Here is a 20,036-nt window from a genome sequence, read left to right as displayed (position 1 = left end):
ATGGTTCTCCTCCTCTGGCTGACGTCGTGGTGTTGCTTTTGGTACGAGGAGGAGACTCTGGCCTTGTGACTTGTCGCATCTCTCTCTCTCTCTCTCTCTCTCTCTCTCTCTCTCTCTCTCTCTCTCTCTCTCTCTCTCTCTCTCTCTCTCTCTCTCTCTCTCTCTCTCTCTCTCTCTCTCTCTCTCCCTCCCTCCTTGTGCAGCTATCTATCATTGTATCCTTCTTTCTCTTTCTCTCACTTTCCTCCTCCTCCTCCTCCTCCTCTTCCTTCTCCTCCTCCTCTTACTCCTCCTCCTCCTCCATCACCTATTTGTTGCCAGAGCACCAGTGAGCAGTACAGACTGTGTGGTAGTGGTGGTGGTGGTTGCGGTAGTGATGGCGCCGCAAGTTCTAGTATCAACAGGACTGTGCAACTTGAGTCAACACACTCAGAGTTTGTGCCAGGAGAAGCCTGGACGAACTGTAGTTGAATTGGACATTCTGTTGGCATTGAAAGAATAGTTTGAGTGAGATAATGGATACTGATTCTTTTCACACTCTTTCATAAGATGTATCGGAAAGCACTGTATTTCTTTTCATGATCCGGATGTATGACACGGTTAGCAGCTATCTTGTTCTTTCATGATTTGGCGTAAAAGAAATAAATGGTTCGAGTTTTCATCGCTTGTATGGCATTTGAGGTCTTCATGGTTAAGAAAGGTACGTGTGTTTGTATGCCTATCAGCGTAATTGCCATTTGAAATTACCTACTTCTAACATCCCTTTTTGTACTGTATGGGGAAGGAGTTCTTCGCTTATCTCTTGAACTTTGTCTACTATTATATAAATCTTTAAACACCTTTGTGCTGTCCAATTTCAGAAATCTCATCACCCATTTCATTCCATTCCTCTGACACTCACATAACATAAAGGTACTTCTCTACATCCAACAAGTTCGTTGCTTAGTTTCGTGTTTTGCCATCTGGCTCAAACAGGAACACACAATAAATGGATGTGAGGTGTGCATGTATGTATGTATGTATGTATGTATGTATGCATGTACGTATACGTATGTGTGTGGGTAACTGATAAAGAGAGAGGAGAAGGTAGTGTTCGCATCATACATCTGTGTGTGTGTGTGTGTGTGTGTGTGTGTGTGTGTGTGTGTGTGTGTGTGTGTGTGTGTGTGTGTGTGTGTGTGTGCGTGTGTGTGTGTGTGTGGTGGAAAAGTGTCATTCCAACGCGATCTTTAGAGCCCACAATCCCAGCAGCTCTTTACTGTCCACGCCTCCTCATCCTCTCTCCATCCCGGCGAAGCCCCAAAGGGATGTTGGTTAATCCTGATTATACTTATTAGCTGTTGATTACACAGGTAATTAGTCGGCAGCTGACACCAGGGTGAGTCGATGATTGCTTGGCTAAATGCCATAGCCCACATCAGCGGCAAGGTAGTACTGGGAGAGAGAGGGTTGAGGTGTGTGAGGGGGAGAGGAAAAGAGGAAAAGAAAAGAGAGGTTTGGGAGAGTATGAAATATAAGGAGAGGGGGAAGGATAACTGAGGGAGAATGTCGATAAGAAGGTGAGGAATTAAAGATTGGAAATCAAAGGGAGAAGGAGAAGAAGAAGAAGAGGAAGAAGAAGAAGAAGAAGAAGAAGAAGAAGAAGAAGAAGAAGAAGAAGAAGAAGAAGAAGAAGGGAAAAAGGGTGGATATTATTCGAGATTTTTGGAAAGATGGAGGATATGGAATAATGAAGATGGAGGATATACAATAAGATAGGGGAAGTAAGGGAGTCAGAGAAGTCCGTTAAGGGTGAAGGGATGAGGGAGAGCCGCTGGTGGAAGGAATGGAGGTAAGGGAGAGAGAAAGAAATGGTGAAGGCATTGATAGTGCAAGGATGAGAGAGAGGAAGGAAAGTGACTGGCTTGTTCGTCAGAGGACCTGAAGATGATGCATATGATGATGAGAGTTAGGAGGATAAAGGGTTGAAGATAAGAAGATGCGTGACGGAAGAAAAAGATAAGAAACATCAATAAAGGGAAATAGGATAAGGGGAGGGTGACAATGTAGGATAATGTATGGCAAAGAGGTGGTGAAGATGAAAATGGGAAATACAGCAGAATAAGGGAGGGTAGAAAGTGAAGGAGAATATTGACAGAACACATACCTTCCCTTCCAAAGACGTAAGCATGCGTGCACTCATGGAGGATCTAAAACACACTAAAATGTCTCATACAGCATACGAATAGGAAAGAAAACTTACAGAAATAGGTAAAACACCTCTACAGTTATGAAAGCGATCACATACCTTGTGATTTTGTATGCTAGAGGTTCCGATCACAGACACCAGCCCTCTCTGAGGCCGAACCTTAAAGGAACATAAAATCAAATGTTAATTACGGTTAACTAAGGTATTGCAAGCGAGTGCACACACAGATATAAAGACAAGCATCGAAAAACATTAATTTCTTTCGTACTTTTGGGCACGGTATCATACCACTTATGGCTGTGTTACCAACAAAACATACCAACGCACGTAAAGTGTGGAAATGTATGATATGAGGGAGACTGGGTGCTACAGTTCTCCTCATAACGAGACATTGTGGTAACATGTCGTAGTGACAACATGGACCCCATAATGTTCAATACTGAACACGTTACGTTACTGTTGTGATAAACTATTGTGGTCAAACCCCTTCAGGGACACATGATTGGAATTATGTAACCCGTTTTTGCAGGCTCCCGCGGCTCAGATACTGCACTTTACTCAGGAGTAGTGAAAGGTGGATTCCATGGGAGCGAGAAGGTCTTTCACAAGACTATACTCCTCTCAACAAACTGACAACGATTTAACCTCACCAAATGTATCTTCTCGCTTGCTTTGTAATCCACTGCACACGGATTCCGATATATATATATATATATATATATATATATATATATATATATATATATATATATATATATATATATATATATATATATATATAGCGATAGCGAGGTAGCGTTAAGAACAGAGGACTGGGCCTTTGAGGGAATATCCTCACCTGGCCCCCTTCTCTGTTCCTTCTTTTGGAAAATTAAAAAAAAAAACGAGAGGGGAGGATTTCCAGCCCCCGCTCCCTTCCCTTTTAGTCGCCTTCTACGACACGCAGGGAATACGTGGGAAGTATTCTTTCTCCCCTATCCCCAGGGATATATATATATATATATATATATATATATATATATATATATATATATATATATATATATATATATATATGCAAAAAGGGCACATGCATTTCCTGTTTCTTTGTACTTTTACCTATATCTTATGTGCAATCGTTACTTGTGCACTTTTTACACACACACACACACACACATATATATATATATATATATATATATATATATATATATATATATATATATATATATATATATATATATATATATATACATATATACATATATATATATATATATATATATATATATATATATATATATACATATATATATATATATATATATATATATACATATATACATATATATATATATATATATATATATATATATATATATATATATATATATATATATATATATATATATATATATATATATATATATATATATATATATAAAATCATTCTTTAATGATTGGTGTTGTAATTAAGATAGTACCTACGGAGTCTATTTTCCCAGTTAGACAGAAATGAATGGCTATATTCAGTGGGTTCGCCTCTAATAGGAAATAGGTTTACAATAAGTTCATATACTTCTGTGTGAGCGTGTATGCTAAAGGGGATTTCTTTGAGAGTCAGTTCAAACACTGGGTTCTAATTTTCATCGTATATCGGTGTGGTCATTCCTTGAAATCACGTAATTCCCTCCTATGTCATCTTGTAGTCTATTTATAAGATCAGTTCCAGATTCCAGATACAGTTCTCGAGATATAGAGATTCGAGATATCTTTCTCAAGATATAGATTCAAGATGTCCTTCTCCTAATACGATTCTAAATAATCTGCGTCGAGTGAAAATTCTTTTTCCTTTTTGAATTCCCTCTACGAATATGGATAATTCTCGATAACTGCAGCACCTTTTCCTCTATACGAAAAGTCGCTAAATCCACAAACATAGAGGTGAAATTAACATAATAAAGCCCTCAAGATCTGCGCCTGACTTACGTCCAGGAGAGAAAGTTTGAAATGTACATAGCTGATAGCTGGTAAGGATTTGGGACTGTAGCCGCGAGATCTTCCAAGCCAAAAGGTTCCCAAAAACCTTTAAGGGTTATGCAAATAACCTTTCAGGGTTTCACAAGCGTCCTTTAAGGATTCCACAAAATTCCTACCATGGTATAAATAAAAAAGTCTAGGTCTTTCAACCTGAGCTGGGCTGGATAATTGTCGCAAAATTGCGCAGGGAGTGTATAAGATTTTTTTTTTAGAAAAGTTGGGAGAGAATGAAAGACACAACTGGGTTTCAGATAATACAACAGTTTGCTTGCAGGATTCCCTCGACCGAGAGGTTGAAAGACACTAGATATGTTGAATCAGTAGCACCGGGTGAGGGCCAGACGAGCAGCAATGTGTAAGTAATGGACGAGGAGCTCTGGGAATCCATTAGACGAAGAACTCTTGGGTACGCGTGGCACGAGGACGTACTAGACAAGCAGAAGACCCGTTTTAAAAGTCTGAGGGGAGACACTGTGATATAAATACTGTTGCGAACTTCGAAGGTATGTATATATATATATATATATATATATATATATATATATATATATATATATATATATACTTACAAATATATTTTACATATTCGCCATTTCCCGCGTAAGCGAGGTAGCGTTAAGAATAAAGGACTGAGCCTTAGAGGGAGTATCCTCACTTGGCCCCCTTCTCTGTTCCTTCTTTTTGGAAAATTAAAAACAGGAGGAGAGGATTTCTAGCTCCGCTCCCACTCCTTTTAGTCGCCTTCTACGACGCTCAGGGAATACGTGGGATGTATTCTTTCTCCCCTATCCCCAGGGATAATATATATATATATATATATATATATATATATATATATATATATATCGCGTTAACGAGATGGCCTTGATTAGGGACTCAGTTGCCAGTGCTGTTTTAGCTGATATATAAAAAGAATATATCCCCGTAAACAAGACATTCCTCTCTCAAGCCTCTCCACTTCTTACCACTCGTTCTTCTGTGGCTCTCGGCTCTGCCGTGTGGCACAGGGCGTACACGGTGTCACAAAGACTCTGTGCTTCGTTAAAGAGAGGGGTGGAGTATACGTAACCTAAGAATTAGCAAAAAATATATATACATCTACACGTTCGTTTTACCTTTGCATAGAATTTTCAGACTTTATGATGGGAGAATATTTTTTGAAATGCAATTTGGTGTGTGTGTATATGTATGTGTGTGTGTGTGTGTGTGTGTGTGTGTGTGTGTGTGTGTGTGGGTGTGTGTGTGTGTGTTACTATATGTATTTGTGATATTTCATACACGTACGTGTTATGTGTTTACGCATGAGCGTGTATCTGTGTGAGTGTATGTGTGTGTGGATATGACTGTGTGTATGTTTGTGTATACAGAAATATCCTGTCAACCACACAACAGTTAATCCTTTACTTACAATCATAATTCTCATATAATACTCTTATGACGATACAGACATCTCGTACCTCACACAACAGTGTACAGGGCTAGTGAACAGATTCTATGGAGCACAAGGATTATGAGATATGAAATATAAGCATTATAGATGAAGAGGTTTATATGTAATATATGATGCTATAAGTCTCTGAGATTCATGAATCCAATGAGTATAACAGATCGGATGATGGCCAGCGACTTGCTTCCTATGGCCACAATTTGTTTCTACTCTCCTTTTCTCTCCCTCACCTGCTTCTACCTCTCAGCCTCCTCCTCACTCCCTTCACCCCCTATTCTCCTTCTCTCCCTCTCCCTCCCCTCCCCACTTTCCTCCCGCCCTCGCAGCTGCCGGTACCATTGACTTACGGCCTACAAGTGCGTCTAATTAAAAGCAGATACTGAGAGTGCAACCCATTGGGAATGTCTGTATGTACGTGGATGTTCCTACCTGGCTCATAGTATGAGGCTGTTCTGATTTGGTTGTTGGTATAAAGCTGTTCTTACCTGCTTGTTCTTGTGAGTCTGTTGTTATGTGGGGATTTGGATGGGGATGTTCATTTGTTTGTTCTTAGCATGATACTGTTCAAAACTGGTTATAAGTATGATGCTGTTCTTCAGTGGAAGTTAGCATGAGGGTGTTCTTACGAGGTTGTTAGTATGAACGGTGTCCTCACCTGTTCTTCAGTGTGAAATAAGTTGGTCTTTTCCTGTACAGGACTTACAAAAGAAAATATGATCGTCATTCGCGTGGTGTTAGTAGAACGTGACATAATGTGATTCATATTCGTATGGTTATCTATTACCTACATAACAACTCGTAACTGACTTTCGTGTAAGCTATTCGTGTACCAAGTTGACTACATGAATGATTTCGTAAAGGATCTATTCTCATCAACCTCAACGCATTTGGATCCGTTCGTATACCCGTCTCTCCGTATGAAGGGAGACATTAGTTAACAAAGACACGAATGAAAGGCGTTTGAGAGCAAATAATAACCAGAATTAAGGAAGAGTAATTACATAGAGGTTATTTTACCCTCTGCTTTACGGAAGACTGAAGTCAACACTACACTTGAAGAGCCCTAGTCAGTGTGTCCTCAATCACTGTTCTTTATTCGAGAAACATACAGATCTCGAACCAACCTAGGATAAAAGAGAAAAATAGACATCACAAAGAACATGAGGAAATATATTTCATCACCAACTGAGGTTTAACTTCTATCTATTCCTTACCAACCACCAAATTTCTTCCAGTATATCTTAAATCATTGCCTATATATTTCTTACACACATCACGTGTATGCAATCGTTTCCTTGCCTATACCGAAACCAAGTTCATATGTCTCCGGCAAATTCGGTTGACAGTATCAGAGCAGAGGTCAAGCCTGTTAACTCTGTCTTTGTCAAGGTGTCAGGCCGTTAGTGGACGGGTGTGTCCAACGCCTCGCGTTTCTCTCACCAAGAGAGAGAGAAAAAACTTCGAAAGTTGACGTAACCCGTGACCTGTCTGTGTGAGGTGATCAGTCTGAAAACTAATCAAAACTTTCTACTTCTACACCAACAACTATATATATATATATATATATATATATATATATATATATATATATATATATATATATATATATATATATATATATACACGTCACTGCAGCGCTCAGAGGCGTTACTAATATGGCTCAAACTCTCATAAGGAAGCGTCAAGCGTGAGCACTCGACAATATTAATGTCTCGTCTTGCAGGCGTCTCTTACATCTCTTCTCAGTGATCAAGAGATTCATAAAAGCAGCCTCATCCTCCCCCCACCATCTAGGTCCACGGGAGGTTTTGGAGGTGTATGACTCCACTGCGAGTCCGGTCTTCGACAACTCTCCCGCCGAACTTAGTAATCTGGCAATCGTCGTCTCGTCTCTTATTTATGACGCGTCCTTCTGAGTACGAAAGAACAAGAATGGCGGCATCAGAGGCATTCACATCGGCAACACCACACGCCGTCTGGTAGCCAGTATGGCTGTACAAGGACCAGTGGTGGTAAGGTGGTCACGATTCTGACGACTTGAAGAACTTGGGGTTCGACATCCCACTGGGCCGTGAAGGAGGAGCCTATGTCGCACTAGTCTAAACGAGACCACTGCAGACACGAAGACTCATGTAAACACTGTGTAAGAGCACCCATAAACGTGGAACACTGTGTCTGATGTCCTAGACTCTTCCTTTGCCACTCGCCTGGATCCACATGTTCTGCTTTTTGGTATAGCATTTCCTCTCGACCTTGCCGCCTCTATCAACTCTTAAATACAAACATCCCAGCGGGAAGAAGCAGCTGGCTAAAATAGCCACCGTGCTTTGAGGTGTAAGAGTTCTGCTGGACGGCACGCTGGGCACAGTGAGATTAATGATATCATTCCAAGTAATCTTGCTTCTGCCAACTGCCCAGAGGAAAACGAACCCAACCTTCTTACTCCTAATGGAGGTAACAAGCGGCCTAGCAGTGTGCATCGTATGCAGGGAAGAGGGACAGATAACTGGTGAGGCACTACTTATATGTTTCTATCGCGTTAAATACGTAAATAATAAGACTTTAAGATAATACAGATGGTGCTGCAGAGTCCAGGAATTAACTAGGACCATTCAACTAGATTGGAACTGGAACCTTAGGGGTATGTGTTCCATATGTTCTTGATAACCTAAACTCCCAACCCATCCGATGAACCAAGGACAAAGAGAGTAATCAACTTTCTGTTTCAGCGCCTCAGCATAGCCATCCTCCAGAGGAATTCAAACTGCATCATCAGTTAGTTTCTTTTTTGTGAGAATGAAGGGACTTCAAAAAATGTAATATATATTTCATATTTGGATTACTTTCAAACAGCATGGGAAGGTGCCAGGGATAGACAACATTTCTGACAGACACTGAAAGCGAATTCCTCTTCAATGCCTGATTCTAATCCTAGTCTCTAAGGCTCTGGACCTCTTAGAAATAATCAATACAAAAACTATATATCTATATATCCATCTCTCTATCTATCTATCTGTCTATCTATCTATCTATCTATCTATCTGTCTGTCTATCGATCTATCTATGTATCTATCTACCAATCTATCTATCTACCTATATATCTATATATATATATATATATATATATATATATATATATATATATATATATATATATATATATATAAGCAAAATCACTAAATCCAAATCCCAAATCTCTCTAATCCGAGAGTCCCTGTGGGATACCCTTCTCAACACCACACGTTAATGAAATACACACCCGGATATAACATTAACACAAACCCCATCACAGCCACCATGTCTCCGTTAATTTCATCGCCCATGATTATGAGCGTTGGTAGTCCCATTATAATGAAAGCCGTCATGTCAAAGCATGTACACGCCGAGTACGCCAAAGCTGGATAAACAAACCGCTAATTGGCTAACTGGCACCACACACACACACACACACACACACACACACACACACACACACACACACACACAAAGGACTCTCTAAGCATCCCTGTGCGTGAAATATACAATCAGCTGCTGACACGATTGCTAAACTCTGTTGATGTTGTTTGACGTTGTGTCATTCTAATTCTCCCACTGGATAGTAATGGTAGCTGATGCATTGACTATTATGTCTGGTCATGATGGATAGGCATGTGTACATACGTATATAAGATACATATCAGACCCCGAAGGGTCTATTATTGGCTGTTTGAGTCATGCATTGTTCATCTCTGATGATTGCATTGTTCCTTTATGAGGCGTATGTTCGTTCCTACTTGATACATGGCATGGTTCCTGGGTGATGTATGTCTCCATGTTGCTATAGCTGCTGCTGCTGCTGCTGCTGCTCCTGCTGCTGTTACTACTGCTGCTGCTGCTGCTCCTGCTGCTGCTGTTGCTGCTGCTGTTCCTGCTGCTGCTCTTGCTACTGCTGCTGTTGCTGTTGCTGCTACTGCTGTTGTTATTGTTGCTGCTACTGCTGCTGTTGCTGCTGCTCCTGCTGCTGCTGCTGTTGTTATTGTTGCTGCTACTGCTGTTGCTGCTGCTGTTGCTGCTGTCGCTGCTGATGTTAGTATTGCTGCCGTCGTTGCAGCTACTGATACTGCTGTTGTTACAGCTGCTGCTAAAGCTGTTGCTGCTTGTTGAATGAGTTTGTTCTACTCGTTGCACGTCTATGTTTTATGCATATATTGCTCCTGCTCGAGGTACGCATTTTTCTTGTTTGACACATACATTTTGCTTGCTTGATCGCAGTTTTGTTTTTCTCCTTAATGTATTCGTTTTTTTGTTGTTGTTAAATGTGTCTCTCCTGTTTGATGTATGTCGTTTTCTATTAAGATGAACATATTGCTTTAGTAATGATGACCATGAATTTTTATGCTTATTGTTTATCCTGCTCTACTTTCTTGCCCTTTTTTTTGTATTCCTAATTACTTCATGTATTGCACCCTTCGTTCTCATTCATCTCTGAGGGCTACGTCGGCTATGTCCATGCAGATCTGCTATGCAGGAAAGTCTACATGGCATACAGATTCGTAATGCACGAAAGACTACATGGTTTAAGTACCACACAAAAATCAGTCAGGGTTGTTGGTGACGAGCGCTAAGTTCCTTGTGTCTTGATGCAACAAATACATCCCCTTTACTGTCACAGTTTATGGGCAGAGAGAGAAAGAGAGAGGGAGACCTGTTTGGGAGCTACTTATTGCCAAGTGATCAAGACCTTTGGCCATAAAATTTGCAATAACCGAACGTATCACCTATGCAGCGAGGCATACCTTCATCAGAAGCTGATAGAGCGACATAGATGCAGAGGAAAGGGGGGAAAGAAAAGGAGAAGAAATAGTAGTAGCAGTAATAATGGTAGCTGTAGGAGTGGTAATTGTAAAGGAGAAAGGGAGGAAGTGAAAAACATTGATAAGAGCAAGTATATGAAAAGCAAGAAGAAAAAGAGAAAGAAAGTAGATGCGTAATGATCATAATGATAATAAAGGTAATGATAATGATGATGATAATGACGATAATGATAATAATGATAACAATGATAAAAATAAAAGAAAATGAAGAAAAAAAAAGAGGACGAAGAAGAAAAAAAAGGAGAGAATAATGATAAACAGAAAACGAGAGGAAAAGCAGTAAGACGAAAAAATAAAGATAAAGAAAGAGAAAATGAGACATATATATATATAATATCATGAGGAACAAAGGGGTTTCCTCCTCCTTAAACAAATTGCACCATAACTAAGAATGTCCCTCCCACCACTTTGCCAGACGATACTACACAAGGCGAGCAAGATGATATGAAAACATCATTAAGTTAATAACTATGAATTTTAAAAAGACTGACACACACACAAAAAAAGACTCAAGCCAATTCCCGCGAGTTTGCACTTGCCTTGATGAGTCAACAGAAATTTTGTTCCAACGCGGCAAAGGGATTTTAAGATAAACAGAAACTTTCTTGCTTTTTGAGTTAATATGCATGATGTTAATATGCATGATGTTAAATTATCAGGTTAGCACTGAAGAATATCCCATTAAACCACACTTGGTTTTTAAGGATGGGTTGAGATAACTGTCCTTGTGCTTACCCTCCTTGTGGGATTCGTTAGTTCCAACTTATGATAAGGAAAGGATATTGTGTTGAAGGCGGGGGATGGTGGTGGGGGGGGAGGGGGCGACTTGCTTAATTAGTGAAGCGTGTTTCGTTAATGAAGCTGACTTGGTTAATTAGTGAAACATGTTTCGGTAATGAAACTAGTTAATTACCAAGGGAGGTGATTATGCATTGCATTAGCTTTGCTTGCTTCTCGTAAAGTAATTATTCTCAGAGAAAAGTGTGTAATGTACATCATAACTCTCCTTCCTTCACCGTCTTCCCTCCCTCACCATCTTGCCAACCACGCCATCCCTCGCTGCTATATCCTCCTTCCCAATAACGTGGTTTCCGGCCAGATCAGATGGGATCCTAGGAAGCTTAAGGACAGCAATAAGGAAGGATATGGCAGCGGGAGTACATCCTAAGTACGTTATAGGATTTATAAACATAAGGTGAGTATTAGGTTAAATTTGGTCGAGTTGAGAGTAATTCAAATCCAAGGATATTGATTATATAGATTTATGGTATAGTTTTAGTGGTGACAGGAGACAATTTTGCTAAAAGAAAAAAAAATTGGTTTGCATTTGAGCAGGGTTGGGATTGCGATGTTAATAAGGATGAAGGACAGAACAGTTAAGCAGGTAACTAAAAAGACTGAGGTAGGGACAGGTCATATCAAATCAAGAGGTCAGAGGTCAGACAGGGTCGGGTGCCAAACTTCAAGGGGACCAGAGAGCTGATGTCTGACTGACGAGACAGGTTATACAACCATCTGGTCTTAAATAGCAAATCATTAACAATTTTACATCACAACTTCAGAAATTTCAAATCAAAACGTGAGGAACTAACTTTATATCAAAAAATTATATTCAATGAATTGTGAGGGAAAATCTTGTCACAGGTTAAAGAGAAACTCTAAAGAAGTCTTTGAAATGTAAGAAGTAGAAAGAAGAAACAGAAAACGCTTTTGGTATAATATCTACTCAAAACTACCCCATAACCTACAGCAATAAAGATTATCTAGAATATTTGGATAAGAAAAATAAATTTGAGTGAGACATCTGGTCTTGACGACATCTCTCCCTGATTCTTGAAAGAAGTGAGATGACAAATGACATTTCCTACAATAAGAATATCCAACAGACAGCTACGAGAAGGGGAAATACCGAATGACTGAAAACTTGCTAACCTAAAGAGGAATTTTAAGAAATAAGAAAACTTATGGAGATGCAAAATACATTTCGAACGTCTATGCTCTCTTTCCTTATTTCATCTCTGATAAAACCACTGAAAGTAACAAGCAGGGAAGATATACGTAAATCTGTAGATAATCATCAACTCATTATGAAAAAAAAAAAATGGATTCCATTACCGACTGCTATGCTTAAAGAATAAGATGGAATTTCATTCCGATAACTGTTGGAGATTTCAAAGACTTCCATCAATGACCCTAGCTTCATTTCCTAATTAATTCATCAGCTATCATTGAAATCTGCAATAACGAGCGTTTGATGAAGAACATGAAAGATGTGACCTAATTATTTCATGATTATGTTAGGCTCTACTTTTATTTTCAAGATTTCATGTTCAGTATTACCTCGCAACACTGTTAGCACATTTTTGGACCACACTGTATATATATATATATATATATATATATATATATATATATATATATATATATATATATATATATATATATATTATATATATATATATATATATATATATATATATATATTCTACCAAGACTGGTATACTAGAATTTTGCCAAAATTCAAACCTTATCATCCTTTTTCTTGGTTATACATGGGTCACACATCAGTGTACCAGAATATAATTCACATTGACCACACAGATTGCAATAGTCTGACCTATCAGCTACGTGTGTCCTTGGTAACTGATATTAGCATCACTTAGGAAATAGTTAGAAACAATATTTCTGGTAAGAAAAGACGTCAGAAACGGAATGGTTATTAAAGGACTTCCACGCCCCCACCTCCCTTTCATCTGCTCCGCAAGTTGGGAAAATTCTATTCACGGAAAAATGATTAATACTAGATTAGTCTACGCATGAATGGGAAATCTACGAATAATGATGTTGCCGTGAACCTTTTAAACTCCAGGGCAACCACTGAGTAACATTTCAAACAGGACTTGATTTTGTACAAAGATATGACCTGGTGCCCTCTAGGATGACCTGGTGCCCTCTAGGATGACCTGGTACTCTCTTAAGATGACCTGGTACTATCTCCGATAACCTGATATCCTCCCCAGTGACCTAGTATCCTTTCAGATGACCTGGTACCCTCTCGAATGATCTAGTACCCTCTAGGATGACCTTGTACCCTCTAGGATGACCTGGTATCCTCTAGGATGACCTGGTACCGTCTCCGATGACCTGAAACCCTCCCCAATGACCTAGTGCCCTTTAGGATGACCTAGCACCCTCTCGAATGACCTGGTACCCTCTAGGATGACCCGGTATCTTCTCAGATGACCTTTTTCATACTTTATCCTGACGATCAAGATCCTCTTTGTCACTGGCGAGTAATATGCATCATATTTTTGCCATATTACTGTCACTTCTGCTTTCCTATCGTCATTCTGTATTATCATCAATCTATCCGGAGGATGTATCCGGTTATATGTCCTTTATTTCACCAGATATCACTGGAAGCTGTGAATTCAATCTGACATTTAATTTTGTTTGATACTGCTCCCTGAAATTTATGCAGCTTCATGAGATTAAAAGTTAATGATATGCAACAGACACCTATTTTACATATCCGGAAGGTGTTGAACCACAGGTGATGATGGATAGTTGTGTTTATCGTTCGTGATAGGTCATAAAGGCATGACCTGTGATGACCTGCTAGATCTAAAGGTCGAAACATGGTTCTGGAGGATCGTTTCGTCGTGCTCAAGGGTCGTACCTTCGTGCTCAATGGTCGTGACGTCGTGCTCAAGGGTCGTATCTTCGTGCTCAATGGTCGTGATGTCGGGCTCAAGGGTCGTATTTTCGTGCTCAATGGTCGTGCTCAAGGGTCGTGCTGTCGTGTTTAAGGACTATATCGTCGTGCTCAAGGATCGTACCGTCAGGCTCAAGGGTCGTAACGTCGTGCTCAAGGATTGTGCCGTCGTACTCAAGGATCGTACAGTTGTGCTCAAGGGTCGTACAGTCGCGGTCAAGGGTCGTTCCGTCGTGCTCAAGGATCGTACAGTCGTGACCAAGGGTCGTACAGTCGTGCTCAAGGGTCGTACCGTCATGCTCAAGGGATTATCTACTCACAACTCTTTTGTCCTACCCTCATTCTTTTCACTCATTCCTCTCCTCAGATATATATATATATATATATATATATATATATATATATATATATATATATATATATATATATATATATATATATATATACCACATGCATACAGTGAACTGTTTCACTCGCGTCTAAGTTATGCCCGCAAGTTTTGAACATCGTTGTTTAAACTCTAATACAGAAGGGGAGACTAATGAGACACACACACACACACACACACACACACACACACACACACACACACACACACAGTGCTAAAATGCATTTGGAATTTTAAGTATCTTAAGTACAAGAAGAAACAATATGATTCGATTTACTCCAACGTCCTTAAGGTAGCTATTAAATATGTTGCAAGCACACTGAAAGAGACTGACAGAGCGTCCTTGCTGACGAGTCGAAATCATACATATACGAGAAAGAAAAAAGGAAAAAAAATAATCCAAGTCCTTTTAAATTCACTTACGTGAGAGTAACTTCAAATCCAGCTGAGACAAAGACATTTCCATCCGTGGCAAGAGCTGAAATGTTCCGAAGCCTTGGTATACGTGAGGAGAATCGAACCCACGACCAGAGAATCATAATCCTGTGCCACGGTCGCTTCCAGTAACCCACGTGGATATTGCTTGATCAATATGATTCATTTATTATAGCCTTTTGCCTCTCGATGATTGTCTTCTATTTCTAGGGGCATATTCTCTCTCTCTCTCTCTCTCTCTCTCTCTCTCTCTCTCTCTCTCTCTCTCTCTCTCTCTCTCTCTCTCTCTCTCGGGTTGGGAGAAGGGGGAGGGGGGCATTTGAGCCTGCCATCCCCCCTTCTTCCAGATTCACTAATACTCGGTCGACTAATACATGGATATCACCCAGATTATGACCCTTGCTTAATGGTATACTGAAGGCTGTGTGATTGATACAGGTTATTATACCATTATCATGCCTCTCTCTCTCTCTCTCTCTCCCCTGCTGTCATTTAGCTTCCGCGGGAGAGCGATACATCCACGGGAGAACAGGTCAACCAGAAACGTACGCAATTTTCTCACTAATTCTTTCTCCTGATTCTTCTCTTCCATTAGTCCCGCCCAAGACTCCCTTCTGGAGACTGATGGCTTCTTCGTCCTGTTCCTCTTTCCATTCTTAATCCTCTTCTTCCTCCTCCTCCTCCTCCTCCTCCTCTTTCTCTTCTTCCACCTTCTCTTCCTCTTCGTCCTCCTCCTACTCATTTAAAAATCCGGTCGAATGGGGCATTTGAGATGAGACATCTTGTCACCTTGTCGTACTCCTCCTCCTCCACCTCCTCCTTTTCCTCTTCCTCCTTCTCTCTCTCTTACCATACTCTTCCTTCCATCCTATATTACCTCCTCCTCTTCCTTAACACCGTCGAAAGGGCTTTTGAGGCATGATATCTTTCTACCTGGTCCTCCTCCTCCTTCCTCCTATTTTTTGATCTTCCTCTTCCTTCCCATCCTACACTGCCTCCTCCTCTTCCTTAACACCGTCGACAGGGCTTCTGAGGTACGACATCTTTCTACCTGGTCTCCCTCCTCCTCCTTCCCATCCTCCTCCTCCTCCCCCTCCTCCTCCTCCTCCATTAGCCCTCCTTAAATTCCTTCTGAGCGCCTGAGGAAGACAGAGGCAAGCCACAGCCTCCTGGGCGGGGCCCGCGTGGTGTATCACTCTGAGATCTAAATGGCGGAAGACACTTCATGGTCGCTTTGCTCTTTATGGCCCTTATAGCGAAACTCTTGAATTTTAAGTGGCGGAGCGTGTAGCAGAATAACCGGAGGAGGGAGAGAGAGGGAGAGGCAGAGGGTGGGAGAGGAAGAGGGAGAGGGAGGGAGAGTGGGAGGAGCAGAGGGAGTCCGGGGGTTGAGAGAGGGATCGAGAGAACGGTTGATTAGGGAAGATGGTTCGTGGCGCGAAGGCTGTTGTGGGCTGAGTCAGGGGGGGTGGGTGGTGTGGGCCTCAGGCCCGTCTTGCTAGTTAGTCTCTCTCTCTCTCTCTCTCTCTCTCTCTCTCTCTCTCTCTCTCTCTCTCTCTCTCTCTCTCTCTCTCTCTCTCTCTCATACACGCACACACACACACAGACACACATATGAGCCTCCATTCAGCGTTGCGACCCACCAATCTCAAGGGGGTTTGGTTCGAACGCTGGACGGGACACCCAGCTCACGGCCAACCCAAAGCCTTCATCCTTTCTTTTATGGATGGCACACAAGTGGTATTCAGGTGTAAACTGGGGTATCATATATGTGTGTGTGTGTGTATATATATATATATATATATATATATATATATATATATATATATATATATATATATATATATATATATATATATATATAAAAGTTATTAGGCGTGACAAATGTTATAATCGCTCCCCGTAATTCACAGATAGTTATCAAGTAAGCAACATATTAACCACACAAAAAACACATATGCGATACGTAATAATACGCACGTAAACACACACACACATACACACACACACACACACACACAGTCAGTCCCACAAGCAAATACACGTGTGTGAAAGTATCCAGATCTTACTTTCCTGGACTCTCTCTCTCTCTCTCTCTCTCTCTCTCTCTCTCTCTCTCTCTCTCTCTCTCTCTCTCTCTCTCTCACACACAAAAAAAAAAATTAAATCCCAGCAGTGATCATACATTCCAACTCGCACGCAAGAACCTTTTTGTAATTTCTTCTTATCGCTAATGTCTCGTTCCAGAGGAGGGAACCAAAGCCCTGATACGCTGTGGCTTGCGGCTTTATCTCCTTGTGTATTCCTTATGAGCGGCTGCGCATATTTGCCTCTAATGTGTGTGTGTGTGTGTGTGTGTGTGTGTGTGTGTGTGTGTGTGTGTGTGTGTGTGTGTGTGTGTGTGTGTGTGCGTCTGTGTGTGTCTGTGTCTGTGTGTGATTACAATTCATGATTACTATTTGTGACTCCTGTTTCTGCGAACCTTGCACCTATACCATGTCTTAAGATTATGAGTACACTCACACAGCTTATGCCAGGTACCCCTGATGAACAGCTAGGCTCGTCTCGAGCCAGATAACCAGCAACGGGACTCGAACCCTGGCTTCTTAGACAGATAAGGTTTAGTTAGATCAATTCATTATGGAGATGCGTCTTATGAGCTCTTGTCATATCGAGAGTAAAAGAGAATAGATGATGGAAAAAGTATTCAAATGAAATTTTGAAAAGGATCTTTGCCAGGGATGTAAAACACACACACACACACACACACACACACACACACACACACACACACACACACACACATTAGGAAATCTGATTATCAGTACACTTCATGACAATTCTTTCTTCATTTGTCTTATGATGTTTATCTCAGTCTCAACCCAGAATGTAATTTTCCATTGTATGCCAATTACCTTCGCTGTTGTAATCAACGGCATGAGCGACCAGGGACACGACGGAGGGTTTCTGTGTTGAACAGAAATTTGAAACAGACAGCTCGCGTGTACACCTGGATACACTGTTTGTGATGTTACAACAGCGTGTTGCCTTCTGTGCCTGCCTTTAGTGAAAGAATGACCAAAAAAATGTTTTATCCCAGAAGTTCACACACACACACAAAAAAGACTCATCTCTCGTCACTGTTCCTTTTACATCCACTACATTTATTCCCTCCTCCGTTTCCCGTCTGTGTCCCTCCTGCTCATTCTTGCTCCTCCTCCTGCTCCTGCTTCTCCTTCTTCCTTTTCGTCCACCTTGTTTCTCATCGTCCCTCTGCGCCTCTAGCCATCCTCCCACGAGCCATCCTCCCACTAAGTCATATCCGTGAAACGGGGCCTCCGAGACAATGACTGATGATTGGCATGGTCGGTGTCGAGCACACAGGCAATCGAAACGAAAGAAAGAGATATAGAAAGAAGAAAGAAAGAAAGAAAGAAAGAAAGAAAGAAAGAAAGTAAGATGGAGCACAAAGTGTACGATGACATCCCTCCCGTCCATCTCCTTTGGTCTCCAGATGAGGTCCAACGCTGAAATGACCAGGAATTTGATAGTTCTTCGAAATCAGTCGAGGGCTTTGCTGTATAGCAGTCTAACAATGCGAGGCAATGTGACGACTGTGTTGTTAAGAAGGTTCGGAGCCAAGACTTAATCCCCACAGGAAATTAAGAAGCTCCGTTGGTCACCCAGGATAAAAGAGGCGAATTCCACTGGTGCTTTCAAAATCATGTCTCTTTGTCTCGCCAGACCCATAAAACTGACTGTGTCAACCCAACATTTCCTCCTGAGTGGCGTTTTATTACCACAGCAAAATTGGTTCGTGCCCAGGGAATGTGAGGATCCCTTTTAGATATTTTTTTTTTTTTTTTTTTTTTTTTTTTATACTTTGTCGCTGTCTCCCGCGTTTGCGAGGTAGCGCGAGGAAACAGACGAAAGAAATGGCCCAACCCCCATACACACGTACATACACACGTCCACACACGCAAATATACATACCTACACAGCTTTCCATGGTTTACCCCAGACGCTTCACATGCCTTGATTCAATCCACTGACAGCACGTCAACCCCTGTATACCACATCGCTCCAATTCACTCTATTCCTTGCCCTCCTTTCACCCTCCTGCATGTTCAGGCCCCGATCACACAAAATCTTTTTCACTCCATCTTTCCACCTCCAATTTGGTCTCCCTCTTCTCCTCGTTCCCTCCACCTCCGACACATATATCCTCTTGGTCAATCTTTCCTCACTCATTCTCTCCATGTGCCCAAACCATTTCAAAACACCCTCTTCTGCTCTCTCAACCACGCTCTTTTTATTTCCACACATCTCTCTTACCCTTACGTTACTTACTCGATCAAACCACCTCACACCACACATTGTCCTCAAACATCTCATTTCCAGCACATCCATCCTCCTGCGCACAACTCTATCCATAGCCCACGCCTCGCAACCATACAACATTGTTGGAACCACTATTCCTTCAAACATACCCATTTTTGCTTTCCGAGATAATGTTCTCGACTTCCACACATTTTTCAAGGCTCCCAAAATTTTCGCCCCCTCCCCCACCCTATGATCCACTTCCGCTTCCATGGTTCCATCCGCTGACAGATCCACTCCCAGATATCTAAAACACTTCACTTCCTCCAGTTTTTCTCCATTCAAACTCACCTCCCAATTGACTTGACCCTCAACCCTACTGTACCTAATAACCTTGCTCTTATTCACATTTACTCTTAACTTTCTTCTTCCACACACTTTACCAAACTCAGTCACCAGCTTCTGCAGTTTCTCACATGAATCAGCCACCAGCGCTGTATCATCAGCGAACAACAACTGACTCACTTCCCAAGCTCTCTCATCCCCAACAGACTTCATACTTGCCCCTCTTTCCAGGACTCTTGCATTTACCTCCCTAACAACCCCATCCATAAACAAATTAAACAACCATGGAGACATCACACACCCCTGCCGCAAACCTACATTCACTG

Source organism: Panulirus ornatus, chromosome 33 (assembly GCF_036320965.1).
Source record: "Panulirus ornatus isolate Po-2019 chromosome 33, ASM3632096v1, whole genome shotgun sequence".
Taxonomy (NCBI): domain Eukaryota; kingdom Metazoa; phylum Arthropoda; class Malacostraca; order Decapoda; family Palinuridae; genus Panulirus; species Panulirus ornatus.
Note: the sequence above shows the minus strand (reverse complement) of the source record.